This window comes from Pongo abelii, chromosome 12, assembly GCF_028885655.2.
Source record: "Pongo abelii isolate AG06213 chromosome 12, NHGRI_mPonAbe1-v2.0_pri, whole genome shotgun sequence".
NCBI lineage: Eukaryota > Metazoa > Chordata > Mammalia > Primates > Hominidae > Pongo > Pongo abelii.
In genome coordinates, this window is record NC_071997.2 from 7,565,865 (window position 1) to 7,589,127 (window position 23,263).

Sequence of the window (23,263 nt, forward strand, 5' to 3'; positions counted from 1 at the left end):
TGGAATTTAATGTGGAATAGAATGTGGAATGGAATGTGGAATGGAATGGAATGGAATGTGGAATGGAACGTGGAAAAGAATGGAATGTTGAAAGGAATGTGGAAGGGAACGTGGAATGGAATGGAATGTGGAATGGATTCTGGAATGAAATGCGGAATGGAATGTGAAATGGAATGGATTGAAATGTGGAATGGAATGGTGGAATGGAAAGGAATGGACCGTGTAATGGAAAGGGGAATGGAATGGAATGGAACATGGAACGGAATGTGGAATGGAATGTGCAATGGAATGTTGAATGGCATGTGGAATGGAACGTGGAATGGAATATGGAATGGAAACTGGAATAGAAATGAATGGAATCTGGAATTGAAAGTGTAATGGAACGTGGAATGGAACGTGAAATGGAACCTTTAAAGCAAAGTGGAATGGAATGGAAAGGATAGGGAAATTGAAAGTGGAATGGAATGTGGAATGGAAAGGAATGGAAGGTGAAAGGAAATGGAATGTGGAATGGCATTGAATGGAACGGAATATGGAAGGGAATGAATGGAATGTGGATTGGAATGTTATGGAATGTGGAATGCAATGGAGTGGCAAGTGGACTGGAATGGAATGCAATGTGGAATGGAATCAAAAAGAATGTGGAATGGAATGTGGAATGGAATGGAATGGAATGTGTCATGGAATATGGAATGGAATGGAATGCGGAATGGAAATGAAAGGAATGTGCAATGCAATGTCGAATGGAGTGGAATGGAATGTGGAATGCAATGATGGAATGGAATGAAATGCAGTATGAAATGGAATGGAAGGTGGAAAGTAATGTAATGGAATGGAATGTTGAATGGAATGGAATGGAATGCTGAAGGGAATGGAATGGAATGAAGAATGAAATGTGGAATGGAATGGAATGCAATGTGGAATGGAATGTGGAATGGAATGAAATGTGGAATGGAATGGATTGTGGAATGGAATGGAATGGAATGTGTAATGGACTGGAATGGAACGTGGAATGGCACAGAATGGAATATAGAATGCAATGAGGAATGGAGTGTGGAATGGAATAGAATGGAATTTGGCATGGAATGGAATGGAATGGAATGTGGAATGGAATGTGGAATGAATTGGAGTGGAATGTGGAATGGAAGGTGTAGTGGAATAGAATGCAATGTAGAATGGATGGGAATGTAATGGAAAGGAACGTGGAATGGAAGGGAATGGAGTGTGGAATGGAATGGAATGATACGTGGAATGCAAAGTGGAATATAATGGAATGCAATGTGGAAGGGAATGTGGAATGGAAAGGAAAGGAATGTTTAATGGAATGTGGAATGGAATGGAAAAGAATGTGGAATGGAGCATTGAATGGACGGTGGAATGCAATAGAATGGAAAGTGGAATTGAACATGAAATGGAAAGTGTAATGGAACGTGGAACGTGGAATGGAAAGTGGAACAGAAAATAGAATGTAAGAGATTGGAACTAGGAACAGAACGCGGAATAGAATGTAGAATGGAACGCGGAATTGAACGTGGAATGGAACGTGAATGGAATGTGGAGTGGAATGGAATGGAATGTGGAATGGCACGGAATGGAATGGAACAAGGAATGGTACGGAATGGAATGGATCGGAATGTGGAATTGAATGGAATGGAATGTGGAATAGAATGGAATGTAGAATGGAACGCAATGGAAGGCAATGTTTAATGGAATGGAATGAAATGTGGAATGCAACCGAATGGAATATGGAATGGAATGGTATGAAATGCGGAATGGAATGGAATGGAATGGAATGTGGAATGCAATGGGGTGGAATGTGGAATACAACGTGGAATGGAATGCAATTGAATGCGGAATGGAATGGAATAGAATGTGGAATGGAACATGAAATGGATTGGAATGAAATGTGGCATGGAATGTGGAATGTAACGTGGAATGGAACGTGGAATGGAACCTGCAATTGAAAGTGAAATGGAATGGGAATGGAATGTAGAATGGAACGGAAGGAATATAATGGAATGTGAAATGGAGTGGAATGGAATGTGGAATGGAATATGGAATGGAGTGGAATGGAACGTGGAATGGAATGGAATGTGGAATGGAATGGAATGGAATGGAATCAATGTGAAATGAAATGGAGTGGAATGTGGAATGGAAAGGAATGTAAAGTGGAATGCAATGGAATGGAATGTGGAATAGAATGGAATGGACTCTGGAATGGAATGACATGGAATGTGGAATGCAACGTGAAATGAAATGGAAGTTTGAATGGAATGTGGAATGGATTCCGGAATGGACTGTACTGTGGAATGGATTGTGGAATGGAATTTGGTATGGATTGTGGAAAGAAATGAAATGGAAACAGGAATGGAATGTGGAATGAAAAGGAATGGACTGAGGAATGGAATGTGGAATGGAAGGTGGAATGGAAATTCATTTGGAATGGAATGTGTAAAGGAATGGAATGGAATGGAAAGGATTGTGGAATGGAATGGAATGGAATGTAGAACGGAATTGAATGCAATGTGGAATGCAATCAAATGGAATGTGGAATGGAATTTTGAATGGAATGTGGAATGCAAAGGAATGGAATGCAATGTGGAGTGGCATGGAAAAGAATGTGGAATGGAATGGAATTAAATGTGGAATAGAATGGAATGGAACAGAATGTGGAATGGAATGGACAGGAATGTTGAATGGAATATAATGCTATGTGGAATGCAATGTGGAAGGGAGGGGAATGGAATGTGGAATGGAATGTGGAATGGAATGGAATTTAATGCGAAATGGAATGTGGAATGAGATGGAATAAAATGTGGAATGGAATGGAATGGAATGTGGAATGGAACATTGAAGGGAAAATGGAATGGAACGTGGAATGGAACATGGAATGAAATGGAATGGAACATGGAATGGAATGGAATACAAAGTGGAATGTAATTTAATGGAATGTGGAATTGAATGGAATGGGATGTAGAATGGAATGGAATGGAATGGAATGTGGAATGGAATTGAATGGAATGGAATGAGGACTGGAATGGAATGTAATGTAATGGAAAGGAATGTGGATTGGAATTGAATGGAACGTGGAATGGAAACGGGAATGGCACAGAAAGGAATGTGGAATGGATTGTGGAATGGAATGGAATGGAATGGAAGGTGGAACGCAACTGAACGGAAAGTGGAATGGAATGTAGAATGGAATGGAAAGCAATGTGGAACGGAATGTGGAATGGAATGGAATGTGGAATGTAATGGAATGGAATATGGAATGGAATGGAATAGAATGTGAATTGGAACATGGAATAGAATGGAATGGAAAGTGGAATGGAAAGTGGAATGGAATGGAATGGAAAGTTAAATGGAACACAGAATGGAATGGAATGAATGTGGAAAGGAATGTGTAATCTAACGTGGAATGGAAAGTGGAATGGAATGTAGAATATGGAATGGAATGGAACGGAATGTGGAATGTGAAACGGAAAGGAATGGAATGTGGAATGGAATTGAATGTGTTATGGAATGCAGTGATATGTGGAATGAAATTTGGAATGGAATGTGGAATTGAAAGAAAGACAGAATGGAATGCAACGTGGAATGGAAAGTGGAATGGAATGGAAAGTGGAATCGAACAAGGAATGGAAAGTGGAATGGAAGGTGGAATGAGCATTGGAATGGAAAGGAATATGTAATTGAATGGAATGGAATGTGTTATGGAATGGACTGGAATGTGGAATGGAAAGGAATGGAATGGAATATGGAATGGACTGGAATGTGGAATGGAAAGGAATGGAATGGAATATGGAATGGACTGGAATGGAATTGAATGGAATCTGGAATGGAATTCGGAATGGCAAGGAATGGAAAGTCGAATGGAATTTACAATGGAATGTGGAATAGAATGGAATGGAACGTGGAATGGAATGGAATGCAACACAGAATGGAATGGAAAGGAATGGTATGGAATGGAATGCAATGAGAAATAGAATGGAATGGAATGTGGAATGGAATTGAATGCCAACTGCAATGGAATGGAAAGTGGAATGAAATGGAGTGGAATGTGAAATGGAATGGAATGGAATGAGGAATGGAATGGAATGGAATTTGGAATGGAATGCAATGGAATGTGAGATGGAATGGAAAGGAATTTTCAAGGGAAGGGGGAAGAGAATGGAATGGATTGGAATGGAACGTGGAATGGAATCGATTGGAATGTAATGGAATGTCGAATGGAATTGAATGGAAAGTAGAATGTAATCGAAGGGAATGTGGAATGGAATCGAATGGAATGTAATGGAATATGGAATGGAATGAAACGGAAAGTGGAATGGAATGGAATGGAAACTGGAATGGAAACGAATGGAGCGTAATGTGGAATGGAATACGGATAAGAGTGTGGAATGGAATGGAATGGAATGTGGAATAGAATGGAATGTGGAATGGAAAGGAATGGAATAGAATGAAATGTGGAATGGAGTGGAATGGAATGTGTAATGGAAAGTAGAATGGAATGGAATGGAGTGGAATGAAAAGTGGAATTGAATGGAATGGAATTTGGATAGGAAAGGAATGGAATTTGGAATGGAATGGAATGGAATGTGTCATGGAATGTGGAATGGAATGGAATGGAATGGATTGGAATGTGGAATGCAATGGCACGGAATGTGGAATGCAATGCGGAATGGAACGTGGAATGGAATGTGGAATGGAACTTGGAATAGGAACTGGAATGGAATGGAATGGATTGTGGAATGGAATTTGAAATGGAAAGGAATGGAATTGAATGGAATGTGGAATCAAATGGAATGGAATGTGGAATGGAATGGAATGGAATGGAATATGGAATGGAATTGAATGGAATGGAAAGTGGAATGGAATGTGCAATAGAATGGAAAGGAACGTGGAATGGAATGTGGAATGGAATGGAAAGTGGAATGGAATGGAATGTGGAATGGAATGGAATGTGGAATGGAATGGAATCGAATGTGGAATGGAATGTGTAAAAGAATGGAATGGAATATGAAATGGTATGGAATGGAATATGGAATAGAATGGAATGGAAATTGGAATGGAATGAGAAGGAACGTGGAATAGTATGGTGAATGGATTGGAATGTGGAATGGAATGTGGAATGGAATAGAAAGGAATGGAATGTGCACTGGAATGCCATGGAATTTGGTATGGAATTGAATGGAATGTGCAATGTAATGGAATGGAGTTGAATGTGGAATACAATGTGCAATGGAATGCGATAGAATGGAATGGAATGCAAAGTGGATTGGAATCTAATGGAATGGATTATGGAATGGATTGTGTGAAGGGAATGCGCAATGGAATGGAATGGAACGTGGAATGGAATGGCATGGAATGTGGAATGGAATGGAATGGAAAGTGAAATGGAATGGATTGGAATTGAATGTGGAATGCAATCTGGAATGGAAGCGAATGGAATGGATTGGAATGTGGATAGGAATGAAACGGAAAGTGGAGTGGAATGGAATGGAATGTGGAATGGAATCAGTTGAAATGGAATGTATAAGGGAATGTGGAAAGGAATGTGTAATACAATGGAATGGAACGTGGAATGGAATATGGAATGGAAAGGAATGGAATGTGGATCGGAAAGTGGAATGGAATGGAATGGAATGTGGAATGGAAGGTGGAATGGAATGGAATGGAACGTGGAATGGAATGGAATGTCGAATGGAATGGAATGGAAAGTGGAATGGAACGTGGAATGGAATGGAATGGAACGTGGAATGGAATGGAATGGAACATGGAATGGAAGGTGGAATGGAATGTGGAATGGAACCTAGAATGTAACATGGAATGCAATGTGTAATGTGGAATTGAATGGAATGGAATGTGGAATGGAACGGAATGGAATGAGGAATGGAATGGAAGGGAAAGTGGAATGCATTGGAATAGAATGTGAAATGGAATGTGGAATGGAATGGATTGGAATATGCAATGGTATGGAAAGGAATGTGTATTGGAATACAGAAGGGAATGGAACGGAATGGAATGGAAAGTGGAATGGAATGGAATGGAGTGTGGAGTGGATTTGAATGGAATTTGGAATGGAAAGTGGAATGGAACGTGGAATGGAATGGAATGGAATGGAACGTGGAATGTAATGGCATGGAATGTGGAATGGAAAGCGGAATGGAACATGGAATGGAACGTGGAATGGAACATGGAAAGAATAGTGGAAGGTATTGGAATGGAACGTAGGATGGAATGGAATGTGGAATGGAATGGAATGGACAGGAGTGTGGAATGCAATGGAATGGAATGTGGAATGCAATGAAGTGGAATGGAATGTAGACTGGAATGAATTGGAAAGGAAAGGAATGTGAAATGGAAAGGAATGGAAGGTGGAATGGAATGTGGAATGGCATGGAAAGGATTGTGGGATGGACTGGAATGGAAAGTGGAATGGAAAGTTTAATGGCATGGAAAGGAATGTGGAATGGAATAGAATGGAATGTGGAATGGAATGGAATGTGGAATGCAATGGAATGGAACGTGTAATGGAATGGAAGGTGGAATGGAATGTGGAAGGGAATGGAAAGAAATGGAATGGAATGTGGAAAAGAATGTGGAATGGAATGAAAAGGAAAGTGGAATTAAATGTGGCATCAAATGGAATGGAATGCGGAATGGAATGTGGAATGGAATGAAGTGGAATGTGTAATGGAATGAAATGGTATGTGGAATGGAACGTGCAATGGAATGGAATGGAATGGAACGTGGAATGGAATGAAATGGAAGGTGGAATTCAATGTAATGGAAAATGGAATGGAATGGAAAGGAATGGAATGTGGTATCAAATGGAATGTGGAATGGATTGGAATGGAATGTGGAATTGAATGGAATGGAATGAGGAAAGGAATGTAGAATGGAATCGAATGGAATGTGGAATGGAATGGAATGGAATGTGGAATGGAATAGAATTGAATGAGGAATTGAATGTGGAATGGAATGGAATGGAACGTGGAATGGAATGCAATGGAATGTGGAATGGAATGTGGAATGAAATGGAATGGAATGTGGAACGTAATGGAACAGAATGGAATGTGGAATTTAATGGAACGGAATGGGGAATGGAATGGAATGGAAGGTGGAATGGAATGTGGAAAAAAATAGAATGGAATGTGGAATGTATTGGAATAGAATGGAACATGGAATATAACTGGAATGCAATGGAATGGAAGGTGGAATGGAATGGAATGGAACACGGAATGTAATGGAATTGAACGGAATGTGGAAGGGAAAGGAATGTAGAATGGAACGTGCAATGTAATGGAATGGAATGTGGAATGAAATGGAATGCAAAGTGGAATGGAATGTGGAATGGAATGGAATGGCATGTGGAATGCATTGGAATGGAACATGGAATGGAAAGTGGAATGATATCTAATGGAACGTGAAAAGGAACGTGGAATGGAAGGGAATGGAATGTGGAACGGAATGTCTAATGCAAGGTGGAAAGGAACGTGGAACAGAATGTGGAATGGAACGTGGAACGGAATGAAATTTAATGTGGAATGCAATGTGAAATGGAAAGTGGAATGGAAGTAGGAATGGAAAGTGGAATGGAAGGTGGAACGGAACTTGGAATGGAACGTGGAATGGAAAGTGTAATGGAACGTGGAAAGGAATGAAATGGAACGTGAAGTGGAAAGTGGAATGGAACGTGCAATGCAAGGTGGAAAGGAACGTGGAACAGAACGTGGAATGGAACGTGGAATGCAATGTGGAATGGAAGGAAATGGAATGTGGAATGGAATGTGAAATGGTACGTGGAATGGAAGTTGGAACAGAAACTGGAAATGAAAGGGGAAGGGAACTTGGAATGCAATGTGGAATGTAATGTGTAATGCAAAGTGGAATGGAACGCGGAATGGAATGGAAAGGAACATGGAGTGGAAAGTGGAATCGAACGTGCAATGGAAGGTGGAATGGAACGTGGAATGGAATGTGGAATGGAATGTGGAATGGTATGTGGAATGGAATTGAATAGGACGTGGAATGAAACATCGAATGCGACGTGGTATGGAAAGTGGAATGGAATATGGACTGGCATGGAATGGAATGGAAAGGAATGGACTGTGGAATGGAATGGAATGGAATGTGGAAAGCAATGGAATGAACTGGAATGTGGCAGTGAATGGAATGGAATGGAAAGGAATGCGGAATGCAATGGAATTGAATGTGGAATGCAATGGAATGGAACGGAATGGAATGGAATGGAAGGGAATGGAATGTTGAATGGAATGGAATGCAATGGAATGGAATGTGGATTTGAATGGAAATGAATGTGGAATGGAATGGATTGGAATGTGGAATGCAATGGAATGCAACGTGGAATGGAATGCGGAACGGAATGTGGAATGGATTGTTGAATGGAATGGAATGGAATGTGGAATGGAATGCAATGGAATGTGGAATGGAATTGAATGGAATGTGGAATGCAAAGGAATGGACTGGAATATGGAATTGAATGGAATGGAATGGAATGGAATGCAGAATGCAATGGAATGGAATGTGGAATGGAATGGGACGGAATGGAATGGAATGGAAAGGAATGGAATGGAATGCGGAATGCACTGGAATGCAATGGAATGGAATGTGGATTTGAATGGAAGGGAATATGGAATGGAATGGATTGGAATGTGGAATGCAACGGAATGGAACGTGGAATGGAACGTGGAATGCAATGTGGAATGGATTGTTTAATGGAAAGGAATGGAATGTGGAATAGACTGGAATAGAATGTAATATGTAATGGAATGTGGAAAGAAATGTGGAATTAAATGGATTGGAATGTGGAATTGAAAGGAATTTAATGGAAAGGAAATTGAAAAAGAATGTGGAACGGAATATGAAATGGAATGTGGAATGGAATGTGGAACAGAATGAAAAGGAAAGTGGAATGGAATGGAATGGAACAGAGAATTGCATGGAATGGAACGTGGAATTTAATGCAGAATGGAACATGGAATGGAATGTGGAAAGGAATGTGGAATGCAATGGAATGGAATGTGGTATGAAATGTGAAATGGAATGGAATGGAATGTGGAATGGAATGTGGAATGTAATGCAATGGAATGAGAATGGAATATGGAATGGAATGAAATGGAATGTGGAATATAATGTGGAATGGAATGGATTCGAATGTGGAATGGAATGTGGAATAGAATTCGGAATGGAAAGGAATGGAATGTGGAATAGAATTCAGAATGGAAAGGAATCGAATATGGAATGGAATGTGGAATGGAATGTGGAATGAAACGTGGAATGGAACATGGAATGGAATGGAATGGAACATGGAATGGAATGTGCAATGGAATGGAAGGGAATGTGGAATGAAATGTGGAGTGCAATGGAATGGAAAGTAGAACGGAATGGAATGGAATGTAGAATGGAACAGAATGTAATGTGGAACGGAATTTAATGGAATGTGGAATGGAAAGTGGAATGGAATTTGCAATGGATTGTGGAATGGAATGTGGAATGAGAAGGAATGCAATTCAATATAATGTCAAATGCAACGTGGAATGCAATGGATTGGAACCTGTAATGGAACGTGGAATGGAACGTGGAATGGAATGGAATGGAATGTGGAATGGAAACTGGATTGGAATGTGGAATGAAACTTGAAATGGAATGGAATGGAACGTGAAATGTAATGGAAAGGAACGTGAAATGGAACCTGGAAAGGAATGAGGAATTGAACGTGGCATGGAATATGGAATGGAATGTGCAATGGAATGTGGAATTGAGTGTGGAAAGGACCGTGGAAAGCAATGGAAAGGATGGTGGAATGGAACGTGGAATGGAACGTGGAATGGAATGCAATGGAATGGAATGTGGAATGGAAAGTGGAATGGAATGGAATGCAATGGAATGGAAAGTGGAATAGGATGTGGAATGGAATGGAAGCGAATGTGGAAAGAAATATGGAGTGTAATGGAATAGAATGTGGAGCGGAATGGAATGCAATGTGGAATGGAACGTGGAATGGAACGGAATGTAATGTGGAATGAAATGTGGAATGGAAAGTGGAATGGCATGGAATAGAATGAGGAATGGAACATGGAATGAAATCAAATGGAAGGTGGAATGGAAAGTGGAATCGAATATGGAATGGAAGGTGGACTGAAATGGAATGGAATGTGGAATGGAATGTGGAATGGAGTGTAGAATGGAATGGAATGTGGAATGGAATATGGCAGGGAATTTCATGGAATGTGGAATGGAAAGTGGATTGGAATATGGAATGGATTGTGGAATGGAATGGGAACGGAACGGAAAAGAATGAGGAATGGAATGTGGAATATAATGTGGAATGGAACATGGAGTGTAATGCAATGGAATGCGAAATGGACTGTGGAATGGAATGGAATTGAAAGTGGAATTGAACGCGGAATGGAATTGAATGGAAAGAGAAATGGAATATGGAATGGAATTTGGAAAGGAATGGAATGGAATGTGGAATGGAACGTGAAATGCAATGGAATAGAACGTGGAATGTAACATGGAATGGAACATGGAATGGAATGTGGAATTGAACGTGGGATAGAAAGTGGAATGAAATGTGGAACGCAATGGAAAGGAATGTGGAATGGAATGTGGAATTGAGAGTGGAATGGAACGTGGAATGTAACGGAATGCAATGTGGAATGGAATGTGGAAGGGAAAGTGGAATGGCATGGAGTGGATTGTGGAATGGAACATGGAATGAAATCGAATGGAACTTGGAATGGAAAGTAGAATCGAATGTGGAATGGAAGGTGGACTGGAGTGTGGAATGGAATGGAATGGAATGTGGAATGGAATTTGGCAGGGAATTTCATGGAATGTGGAATGGAAAGTGGATTGGAATATGGAATGGATTGTGGAAAGGAATGTGGAATGGAACGGAAAAGAATGTGGAATGGAATGTGGAATATAGTGTGGATTGGAACTTGGACAGTAATGCAATGGAATGTGGAATGGAACGTGGAATGGAATGGAATTCAAAGTAGAATTGAACACAGAATGGAATTGAATGGAAAGAGAAATGGAATGTGGAATGGAATTTGGAATAGAATGGAATGGAATGTGGAATGGAAAGTGAAATGCAATGGAATAGAACGTGGAATGTAACGGGGAATGGAACGTGGAACGGTATGTGGAATTGAACATGGGATAGAAAGTGGAATGAAATGTGGAATGGAAAGGAAAGGAATGTGGAATGGAATGTGGAATTGAGAGTGGAATGGAACGTGTAATGGAATGGAAGGGAATGTGGAATGGAATGTGGAATGGAAAGTGGAATGGAATGTGGACCGAAATAGACTGAAATGTGGAATGGAATTTAATGGAAATTGGAATGGAACATGGAATGGAATGGAATGGAAAGTAGAATGGAATGGAATGTGGAATGGAATGGAATGGAACGTGGAATGGAATGTGGAATAGAATGTGGAATGGAATGTGAAATTGAATGGAATGGAAAGTGGAATGGAATGGAATGGAATGTGTAAAGGAATGTGGAATGGAATGCAATGTAATGTGTAATGAAATGGAATGGAATGTGGAATGGCACATGGAATGGAAAGTGGAATGGAAAGTAATGTTAAGTGGAATGGAATGTGGAATGGAGTGCGGAATGGAATGTGGAATGGAACCGAATGCAATGTGGAATGGAATGTGGAATCGAAAGTGGAATGTAATGGAATGGATTGTGGAATGGAATGGTATAGAATGGTATGGAATGAGCAATAGAATGGAATGGGATGTGAAATGGATCGTGGAATGGAACGTGGAATGGAACGTGGAATGCATCGTGGAATGAAATGTAGTGGAATGTGGAATGGAATGTGGTATGGAATGGATTGGACCGTGGAATGGAATGTGGAATGGAATGTGGAATGGAATGGAATGGAATGTGGCATGCAATGTGGAATGCAATGTGGAATGGAATGTGGAATGCAATGTGAAATGGAATTTGGAATGGAATGTGGACTGGAATGTGGAATGTATCATGGAATTTAATGTGGTATAGAATGGAATGAAACGTGTAATGGAATGCGGAAAGGAATAGAATGGAATGTAGAATGCAATGTTTAATGGAATGTGGAATGGAATGGAGTGGAATGTGGAATGTAAAGTACAATTGAAACGAAAGGACTGTGGAATGGAATGTTGAATGGAATGTGCTTCGGAATATGGAACGGAATGGAATGGAAAGTGGAATGTATCATGCAATTTAACGTGGTATAGAATTCAATGCAACGTGTAATGGAATGTGGAAAGGAATGGAATGGAATGTGGAATGGAATGTTTAATGGAATGTGGAATGGAATGGAGTGGAATGTGGAAAGTAATGTAGAATCGAAATGAAAGGACTGTGGAATGGAATGTTGAATGGAATGTGCTTCGGAATATGGAACGGAATGGAATGGAATGTAGAATGGAATATGGAATGGAATATGGAAGGGAATGGAATGTTATGTGGAATGGAATGTGGAATGGAATATGGAATGGAACGAAATGTAATGTGGAATGTAATGTGGAATGTAATGTGGAATGTAATGCAAAGAAATATACAAGGAAACGAGGAATGGAATGGAATGGAAAGTGGAATGGAACGGGGAATGGAACTTGGAATGGAACGTGTAATGGAATGTGGAATGGAATGTGGAATGGAATGGAATGGAACGTGGAATGGAATGTGGAATGGAATGTGGAATGGAATGTGGAATGGAAAGTGGAATGTAATGGAATGGAATGTGGAATGAAACGAGGAATGGAATGGAATGGAAAGTGGAATGGAATGGGTAATGGAACTTGTAAAGGAAAGTGTAATGGAATGTGGAATGGAATGCGGAAAGGAATGGAATGGAATCTGGAATGGAATGTGGAATGGAATGTAGAATGGAATGCCGAGTGGAATGTGGAATGGAATGTGGAATGGAACGCAAAGGAAAGTCGAAAGGAATGTGGAATGGAATGTGGAAGGGAACTTGAAATGTAGTGGAATGGAATGTGAAATGCAACGTGGAATGGAATGGAGTGGATCATGGAATGGATCGTGGAATGGAACGTGGAATGGAATGGAAAGAAACATGGAATGTAATGTGGAGTGGACTGTGGAAAGGAATGGAAAGTGCAAAGGAATGGAAAGGAATGTGGAATGGAATGTAATCAAATGTGCAATGGAGTACAATGGAATGTCAAATGGAATGGAATGGTATGTGAAATGGAATGTGGAATGGTATGGAATGGAAAGTGTAATGGAATGGAAGGGAACGTAGAACGGAATGTGGAATGGAATGGAATGGAATGTGGAATGGAATGTCGAATGAAATGGAATGGAATCTGGAACGGAATGTGGAATGGAATGGAATGGAAAGTGGAATGGAATGTGGAATGGAATGGAACTGAAAGTAATGTAGAAAGGAAATGGGAATGGAATGGAATGGAAAGTGAAATGGAACGTGGAATGGAAAGTGTATTCGAATGGAATGGAACGTGGAATGAAATGTGGAATGGAATGTAGAATGTAATGCAATGGAACGTAGAATGGAATGAAACTGAATGTGGTATGCAATGTGAAACATAATAGAATGGAATGTGGAATGGAATGTGGTATGGGATGTGTAATGGAATGGAATGGAATGTGGAATGGAATGTGGAATGGAATGGAATGGAATGTGAATGGGAATTTGGAATGCAATGTGGAATGAAATGTGGAATGGAATGTGGAAAGTAATGGAATGGAATGTGGAATGGAATGTAGAATAGAATGTGGAATGGAATGGAATGGAATGTGGAATGGAATGTAGAATAGAATGTGGAATGGAATGTAGAATAGAATGTGGAATCGAATGGAATGGAATGTGGAATGGAATGGAATGGAATCTGGAATGGAATATGGAATGGAATGGAAGGCAATGTTCAATGGAATGTGGAATGCAATGGAATGGAATGTGGAGTGGAATGTGGAATGGAATGTACAATGGAAAGTGGAATGGAATGGAAAGGAATGTGGAATGGTACGTTCAATGCAATGGAATGGAAGACGGAATGGTAAGTGTAATGGAATGGAATGGAACATGGAATGGTACGTGGAATGAAATGTGTAAGGGAATGTGCAATGGAACGTCGAATGGAATGTTCAAAGGAATGTGGAATGGAACGTGGAATGGAATGGAATGGAAAGTGGAATGGAATGTGGAATGGAATGGTATGGAACATGGAATGAAACGTGGAATGGAATGTGGAATGCAACGTGGAATGGAACGTGGAATGGAATGGAATGGAATGTGGAAAGGAATGTGGAATTGAATGTGGAATGGAATATGCAATGCAATGGAATGTTATGTGAAATGGAAGGTGGAATAGAATGGAATGGAATGGAATGGAAAGGAATGGAATGTGGAATAGAAAGTGGAATTGAACGTGGAATGGAAAGTGGAATGGAACGTGCAATGGAATGTAAGAGAATGTGGAATGGAATGTGGAACGGTATGGAATCGAGTGTGGAATGGAATTTGGAATGGAATGTGGAATGGAATGGAAGATGGAATGGAATGTGGAATGGCATGGAATGGAATGTTTAAATTAAATGGATTGGAATGTGGAAAGCAATGTGGACTGCAATGGAATGTAATGTGGAATGGAATGGAATGTAATGTGGAATTGAACGTTTAACATAATTTGGAATGAAATGAGGAGTGCAAAGTGTAAAGGAAAGTGGAATGGAATGGAACGGAACGTGCAATGGAAAGTAGAATGGAACGTGGAATGGAAGGTGGAATAGAGCAAGGAATGGAATGGATTGGAACGTGGAATGGAATGTGGAATGGAATGGAATGGAATATGGAACGGAATGTGGAATGGAATCTGGAATGGAATGGAATGTGGAATGGAAAGTGGATTGGAATGCAATGGAATGTGGAATGGAATGGAATGGAAAGAGGAATTTAATGTGGAATGGAATGTGGAATGGAATGTGGAATGGAAGCTGGAATGGAATGGAGTGGAAAGTGTAACGGAATGGAATGGAATGTGGAAAGGAATGTTGAATGGAATGGAATGGAATGTGGAATGGAAAGTGGAAAGGAATGCAATGGAATGTGGAATGGAATGGAATGGAAAGAGGAATGGAATGTGGAATGGAATGTGGAATGGAAGCTGGAATGGAATGTAATGGAAAGTATAAGGGAATGGAAAGGAATGTGGAAAGGAAGTTGGAATGGAATGGAATGGAATTTGGAATGGAACGTGGAATTTATCGTGGAATGGAAAGGAATGGAACGTGGACTGGAACATGGACTGGAACGTGGAATGGAAGATGGAATGGAATGTGGAATGGAACGTGGAATGGAATGGATTGGAATGTGGAAAGGAACGTGGAATGGAACGTGGAATGGACGTGGAATGGAAAGTGGAATGGAGCGTGGAATGGAATGGAATGGACTGTGGAATGGAATGGAATGGAATAGGGAATGGAAAGTGGAATGGAATGGAGTGGAACGTGGAATGGAACGTGGAATGGAACGTCTAATGGAACATGGAATGTAACGTGGAAAAGAATGGAATGGAAAGTGGAATGGAATGTGTAATGGAATGTGGAATGCACTGGAATGCAATGTGGAATGGAAAGTGGAATTTAATGGAATGCAATGGAATTTGAAAGGGAATTTGAATGGAATGCAACGTGGAATGGAACGTGGAATGGAATTTGGAATGGAATGTGGAATGGAACTTTGAATGGAATGTAAAATGTAACTTGGAATGGAACTTGGAATGGAACATAGAAGGGAAGGTGGAATGGAGTGTGGAATGGAATGGAATGGAACGTGGAATGGAAAGTGGAATGGAACGTGGAAAGGAATGGAATGCAATGTGGAATGAAACGTGGAATGAAATGGAAAGGAATGTGGAATGGAATGTGGAATGGAATGTGGAAAGGAATGGAATGGAAGGGGGAATGAAATGGAATGCAATGTGGAAAGGAAAGGAATGGAATGTGGAATGGAAAGTGGAATGGAACGGAATGGAATGTGCAATGGAATGTGGTGTGGAAAGTTGAAGGGAATATAGAATGTGGAATGGAATGAAAAGTAACAGAATGGAATGTGAAATGGAACGTGGAATGGAAAGTGAAATGGAATGCAGAATGGATTGTGGAATGCAACGAAATGGAAGGTGGAATGGAACGGAATGGATCGTGGAATGGAATGGAAAGTAAAGTGGAATGGAATGTTGAATGGAATGCAATGGAAAGGAAAGTGGAATGCAATGGAATGGAATGTGGAATGGAAAGTGGAACGGAACGTGGAATGGAATGGAAAGGATTATGGAATGCAACATGGAAGGGAACGTACAATGGAAGGTGGAATGCAGTGTGGAATGAAAGGGAATGGAAAGTTGAATCGAACATGGAAGGCAATATAATGGAATGTGGAGGGGATTGTGGAAAGAAATGGAATGGAATGTGGAATGGAAGGTGGAATGGAATGTGGAATGGAATGGAATGGAAGGTGGAATGGAATGGAATGCAATGTGGAATGGAATGGAATGTGGAATGGAATGTGGAAAAGAATGCGGAATGGAATGAGGAATAGAATGGAATGGAATGGAATATGGAATAGAATGTGGAATGGAATGTGGAATGGCACGTGCTAGGAACAGAATGGAATCTGGAAAGGAATATGGAATGGAGTGTAGAAACTAATGTGGAAAGGAATGGAATGGAACGTGGAATGGAACGTGGAATTGAATGTGGAATGAAATGTGGAATCGAAAGGAATGGAATGTGCAATGAAATGGAATGGAATATGGAACGGAATGGAAGGGAATGTGGAATGGGATGTGGAATGGAATGGAAGGGAGTGTGGAATGGGATGTGGAATGGAATGTAATGTAATGTGGAATAGAGGGTGGAATGCAGTGGAATGGAATCCGGAATGGAATGGAATGGAATGTTTTGGAATGTTGAATGGAATGCAATTGAACGTGGAATGTAAGGTGGAATGGAACGTGGCATGGAATGTGTAATGGAAGGGAATGGAATGTGGAATTGAATGCAATGGGCCGTGGAAAGTAATGTGGAATGGAAGGGAATGGAATGTGGAATGGAATGGAAAGGAAAGGAATGAGGAATGGAATGTGGAATGGAACGTGGAATGGAACGGAATGGAATGTGGAATGGAATGTGGAATGGAATGGGGAAAATTAAATGGAAAGCAATCTAATCGAACATGGAATGGAATGTGGAATTCAATGGAATGGAAAGTTGAATGGAATGTAAAGGAATGTGGAATGGAAAGGAATGGAATGTGGAATGGAATGTGGAATAGAAAGTGGAATGGAATGGAATGGAATGTGCAATGGAACGTGGAATGTAATGGAAGGGAAAGTGGAATGGAAATTGAAATGGAACGTTGAATGGAACGAAGAAAGTAATGTGGAATGCACCGTTTAATGGAAAGTGGAATGGAGTGGAATGGAATGTGGAATGGAAGGGGAATGGAATGTGGAATGGAAGGGGAATGGGATGTGGAATGGAATGGAATGGAATGAGGAAAGGAATCTGGAATGCAATGGAATCGAATGTAGAATGGAATAGAATGGAAAGGTATGGACTGTGGAATGGAATGGAATGGAATGTGGAATGGAACGTGGAATGGAATGCAATGGATCGTGGAATGGAATGTGGAATGGAAGGTGGAATGGAGCGTAGAATGGAACGTAGAATGGAATGGAATGGAATGTAGATTGGAATGTTTAATGGAATGAGGAATGAAATGTGGAGTGCAACGTGGAATGCAACGTGGAAAGTAGTGGAATGGAACGTGGAATGCCATGTAGAATGGAAGGTGGAATGGAGCGTTGAATGGAATGGAATGGAATGTGGAATGAAATGTGTAATGGAATGTGGAATGGAATGAGATGGAATGTGGAATGGAATGGATTGAAATGTGGAATGGAAAGTTGAATGGAATGGAATTAAATGTGGAATAAAATGTTGTATGAAATGGAATGGAATGTGGAATGCAATGTGGAAAGGAATGGAATGGAAAGTGGAATGGAATGGAATCTGGAATGGAATGGAATGGAATGTGGAGTGGCACGTGGAATAGAACGGAGTGCAATGTGGAATGGAATGTATAAGGGAATTTGAAATAGAACTAGGAAAGGAATGCAAAGTGGAATGCAAAGTGCGATGGAATTGAACGCAACGTGGAATGGAACGTGGAAAGGAATTTGGAAAGGAGAATGGAATGGAATGGAATGGAATTTGGAATGCAACATGGAATGGAATGGAATGGAACGTGCAATGCTATGTGGAATGGAAGGTGGAATGCAATGTGCAATTGAATGTGGAGTGGAAGGTGGAAAGGAATGTAATGGAAAGTGGAATGGAATGTAGTATGGAATGGAAAGGAATATGGAATGGAATGCGGAAAGGAAAGTGGAATGGAATCGAATGGGCTGTGGAATGGAATGTGGAATGGAATGCAGAAGGGAATGTGGAATGGAATGGAATGGAATGGAATGGAATATGGAAAGGGATAATGAAAGGAATTTGCAATGGAATGTAGAATGTAAAGGAATGGAATGTGGAATTTAATGTGGAATGGAATGTGGAATGGAATACGGAATAGAATGGAAAGGAAAGGAATGGATTGCAGAATGGAATGTGGAATGGAATGTGGAATGGAAGGGAATGGAATGTGGGATGGAATGAAATGGAATGGTATGAAACGTGGAATGGAATGGAATGGAATGTGGAATGGAACGTGGAAAGGAATGGAATGGAATGCGGAATGGAATGTGTTATGGAATGTGGAATGAAACATGGAATGGAACATGGAATGGAATGGAATGCGATGTGGAATGAGATATGGAAAGGAATTTGCAATGGAATGTGAAATGTAAAGGAATGGAATGTGGAATTTAATGTGGAATGGAATGTGGAATGGAATCTGGAATAGAATGGAAAGGAAAGGAATGGATTGTAGAATTGAATTTGGAATGGAATGTGGAATGGAAGGGAAACGAAAGCGGGATGGAATGAAATGGAATGGTATGAAATGTGGAACGGAATGGAATGGAATGTGGAATGGAAAGTGGAAAGGAATGGAATGGAATGCGGAATGGAATGTGTTATGGAATGTGGAATGAAACGTGGAGTGGAACATAGAATGGAATGGAATGGAATGGATTGTGGAATTGATTGTTGAATTGAATGGAATGGAATGTGAAATGGAATGTGGAATGGAATGTGGAATGCAATGGAATGGAATGGAATGTGTAATGGAATGTGGAATTTATGGAATGGAATGTGGAATGGAATGGAATAGAATGTGCAATGGAATGTACAATGGAATTCGTAATGGATTGAGGAATGGAATGGAACGGAATGGCATGTAGAAAGGAAAGTTGAATGGAATGGAATCAAATGTGGAATGGGATGGGGAATAGAATTGAATGGAATGTTAAATGGAATGGAAAGGAATGTGGAAGGGAATGTGGAATGGAATGGAATGGATTGGAAAGTGGAATGGAACGTGGAATGGAATGGAATGGAATGTGGAATTTAATGTGGACTGGAATGTGGAGTGGAACAGAATGTAAAGTGGAATAGAATGTGGAATGGAAGGTGGAAAGAATTGTATGTGGAATGGAATGCAATAGAATGCAATAAACGAATGTAATGGAATGTGTGATGGAATGGAATATAATTTGGAATGGAATGGAATGGAATGGAATATAGATTGGAATTTAATAGAATGCAGTGGAATAGAAGGTGGAATGGAAAGGAAGGGAATGCGTAATTGAATAGAATGTGGAATGGAATGAAATGGAATGGAATGAAATGGAAACCATCTGTAATGGAATGGAATGGAATGGAATGGAATGGAATGTGAAATGAAACGGAATGGAATGTGGAATGGAATAGAATGTGTAATGGAAAAGAATTGAATGGAATGGGGAATGGAATTTAATGGAATTGAAAGGAATATGGAAAGGAATGGAATGGAATGTGGAATGGAATAGAAGGTGGAATCGAATGAAGTGGAATTGAATGTGGAATCGAATGGAATGGAATGAGAAATGGAAAGGAATGGAATTGAATGGAATGTTGAATTGAATGGAATGGAATGTGGAAAGGAAAGTTGAATGGAATGGAATGAAATGTGGAATGGGATGGGGAATAGAATGGAATGGAATGTGAAATGGAATGGAAAGAAATGTGGAAGGGAATGTGGAATGGAATGGAATGGAACATGGAATGGAATGGAATGGAAAGTGGAATGGAACATGGAATGGAATGGAATGGAATGCGGAATTTAATGTGGTCTGGAATGTGGAGTGCAACAGAGTGTAAAGTGGAATAGAATGTGGAATGGAACGTGGAAAGAATGGTATGTGGAATGGAATGCAATAGAATGCAATAAATGAATGTAATGGAATGTGTGATGGAATGGAATAGAATTTGGAATGGAATGGAATGGAATGGAATATAGATTGGAATTTAATACAATGAAGTGGAATAGAAGGTGGAATGGAAAGGAAGGGAATGTGTAATTGAATACAATGTGGAATGGAATGAAATGGAATGGAATGAAATGGAAATCATGTGTAATGGAATGGAATGGAATGGAATGGAATGTGAAATGGAATGGAATGGAATGTGGAATGGAATAGAATGTGTAATGGAAAAGAATTGAATGGAATGGGGAATGGAATATAATGGAATTCAAAGGAATATGGAAAGGAATGGAATGGAATGTGGAATGGAATAGAAGGTGGAATCGAATGAAGTGGAATTGAATGTGGAATGGAATGGAATGGAATGGAATGTGAAATGGAAAGGAATGGAATTGAATGGAATGTTGAATTGAAAGAAATGGAATGTGGAATGAAACAGAATGTGGAATGGAATAAAATGGAATGGAATGTGGAATGGATTATTATGGAATTTGGTATGGAATGGAATGGTATGTGGAATGGAATGGAATGGAATGTGGAATGGAATGGAATGGAATGTGAAATGGAATGGAATGGAATGTGGAATGGAATGGAAAGTGGAATCAAATGTGGAATGGAATATAAAGGAATGCAATGTGGAATGGAATGGATTTGTAAGGGAGTGTGGAATGCAATGTGCAATGGAATGGAATATGGAATGGTAAATGGAATACAATGGAATGGAATGTGGAATGGAACGGAATGGGATGTGGAATGGAATGGAATGGAATGAAATGTGGAATGGAAAGTGGAATGAAAGGAATGGAATGGAATGAAATCTAATGGAATTAAATGTGGAAAGGAATGGAATGGAAAGTGGACTGGAATGTGGAATGGAATGTGGACTGTGGTGTGGAAAGCAATTCAATGGAATGTGGAATGGAATTTAAAGAAATGTGTAATAGAACGTGGAATGGAATGGGATGGGATGTGTAAAAGAAAGTTGAATAGAACGTGCAGTGGAACGTGGAATGTAACGTGGAATGGAATGGAATGGGATGTGTAAAAGAACGTTGAATAGAAAGTGCAATGGAACGTGGAATGTAACGTGGAATATATTAGAATGGAAAGTGGAATGCTATGGAACGGAATGTGAAATGGAATGTTATGGAATGGAATGGAATGTGGAATAGAATATAATGAATTGGAATGGAATGTAGAATGGAATGCAATGGAATGGAATGTGGAATTGAATGGAATGGGAAGTGGAATGGAATGGAATGTCATGTGGAGTGGAATGGAAGGGAAAGGAAAGGAAGGTGGAATGGAATGTGAAATGGAATGTGGATTGGAATGTAATGGAATGTGGAAATGAATGGAATGAAATGGAAGGTGGAATTGAATGTGGAATGGAATGGAATGGAATATGGAATGGAATGGAATGGAATATGGAATGGAATGGAATGGAATTTTGAAAGGAATGGATTGTTAAATGTAATGGAATGGAATGTGGATTGGAATGGAAAGGAATGTTGAATGCAATGGAATAGAATGGAATGGAATGTGAAATGAAATGTGGAATGGAAAGTGAAATGGAATGAAATGGAACGTGGAATTGAATGAAATGGAACGTGAAATGGAATGGAACAGAACCTGGATTGTAATGGAATGGAACGTGGAATGGAACGTGGAATGGAACGTGGAATGGAATGGAATGGAAGTGAAAGTGGAAAGGAATGTGTAGTGGAATTGAATGTAATGTGGAATGGAAAGGAATGGAATTTGGAATGGAATGTGGAATGGAACGAAAATTAATGTGGAATGGGATGTGGAACGGAATGTGGAATGGATAGTGGAATGGAATGGAATGGAAAGTGGAATCGAATGTAGATTGGACAGGAATGGAATGTCGAATGGAATGTGGAAATGAGTGTGGAATGCAACGCAGAATGGAATGGAATGGAATGTGGAATGCAACGTGGAATGGAATGTGGAATGGAGTGGAATGGAATGTGGAATGGAAAGTGGGATGGAATGGAATGGAATGTGGAATGGAATGGAATGGAATGTGGAATGGAATGTGGAATGGAAAGTGGAATGGAACATGGAATGGAATGGAATGGAATGTGGAAAGGAATGGAATAGGTCTTGGAATGCAAAGCGGAATGAAAGGTGGAATGGTAGGTGGAATTGAACGTTGAATGAAATGGAACGGAATGTGGAATAGAATGGAATCGAATCCGGAATGGTAATTCATTGAACGTGGAATGGGAAGTGGAATGGAACATGGAATTCAACGTGGAATGGATCGTGGAATGGAATGAGGAATGCAATGGAAAGGAATGTGGAATGGAATGAAATGGAAAGTGGAATGGAAAGGAATGCAATGTGGAATGGAACGTGGAATTGAATGGAATGGAACGAGGAATGGAAAGTGGAATGGAATGGAATGGAACTTGGAAGGCAGTGTGGAAATGAATGGGGAATGGAACGTGGAATGGAACGTTGAATGGAATGGAATGGAAAGTTGAATGGAATTGAATGGAACGTGGAATGGAATGTAGAATGGAATGGAATGGAATTTGGAATGGAATGCAATGGAATGTGGAATAGAAAGGAATGGAACGTGGAATGGGACATGGAATGGAACATTGACTTCGACGTGGAATGGAAAGTGGAATGGAATGTAGAAAGGAATGCAATGGAATGGAATGGAATGGATTGTTGAATGGAATGGAATGGAATTTGGAATGCAATGTGAAAAGGATTGGGGAAAGGAACGTGG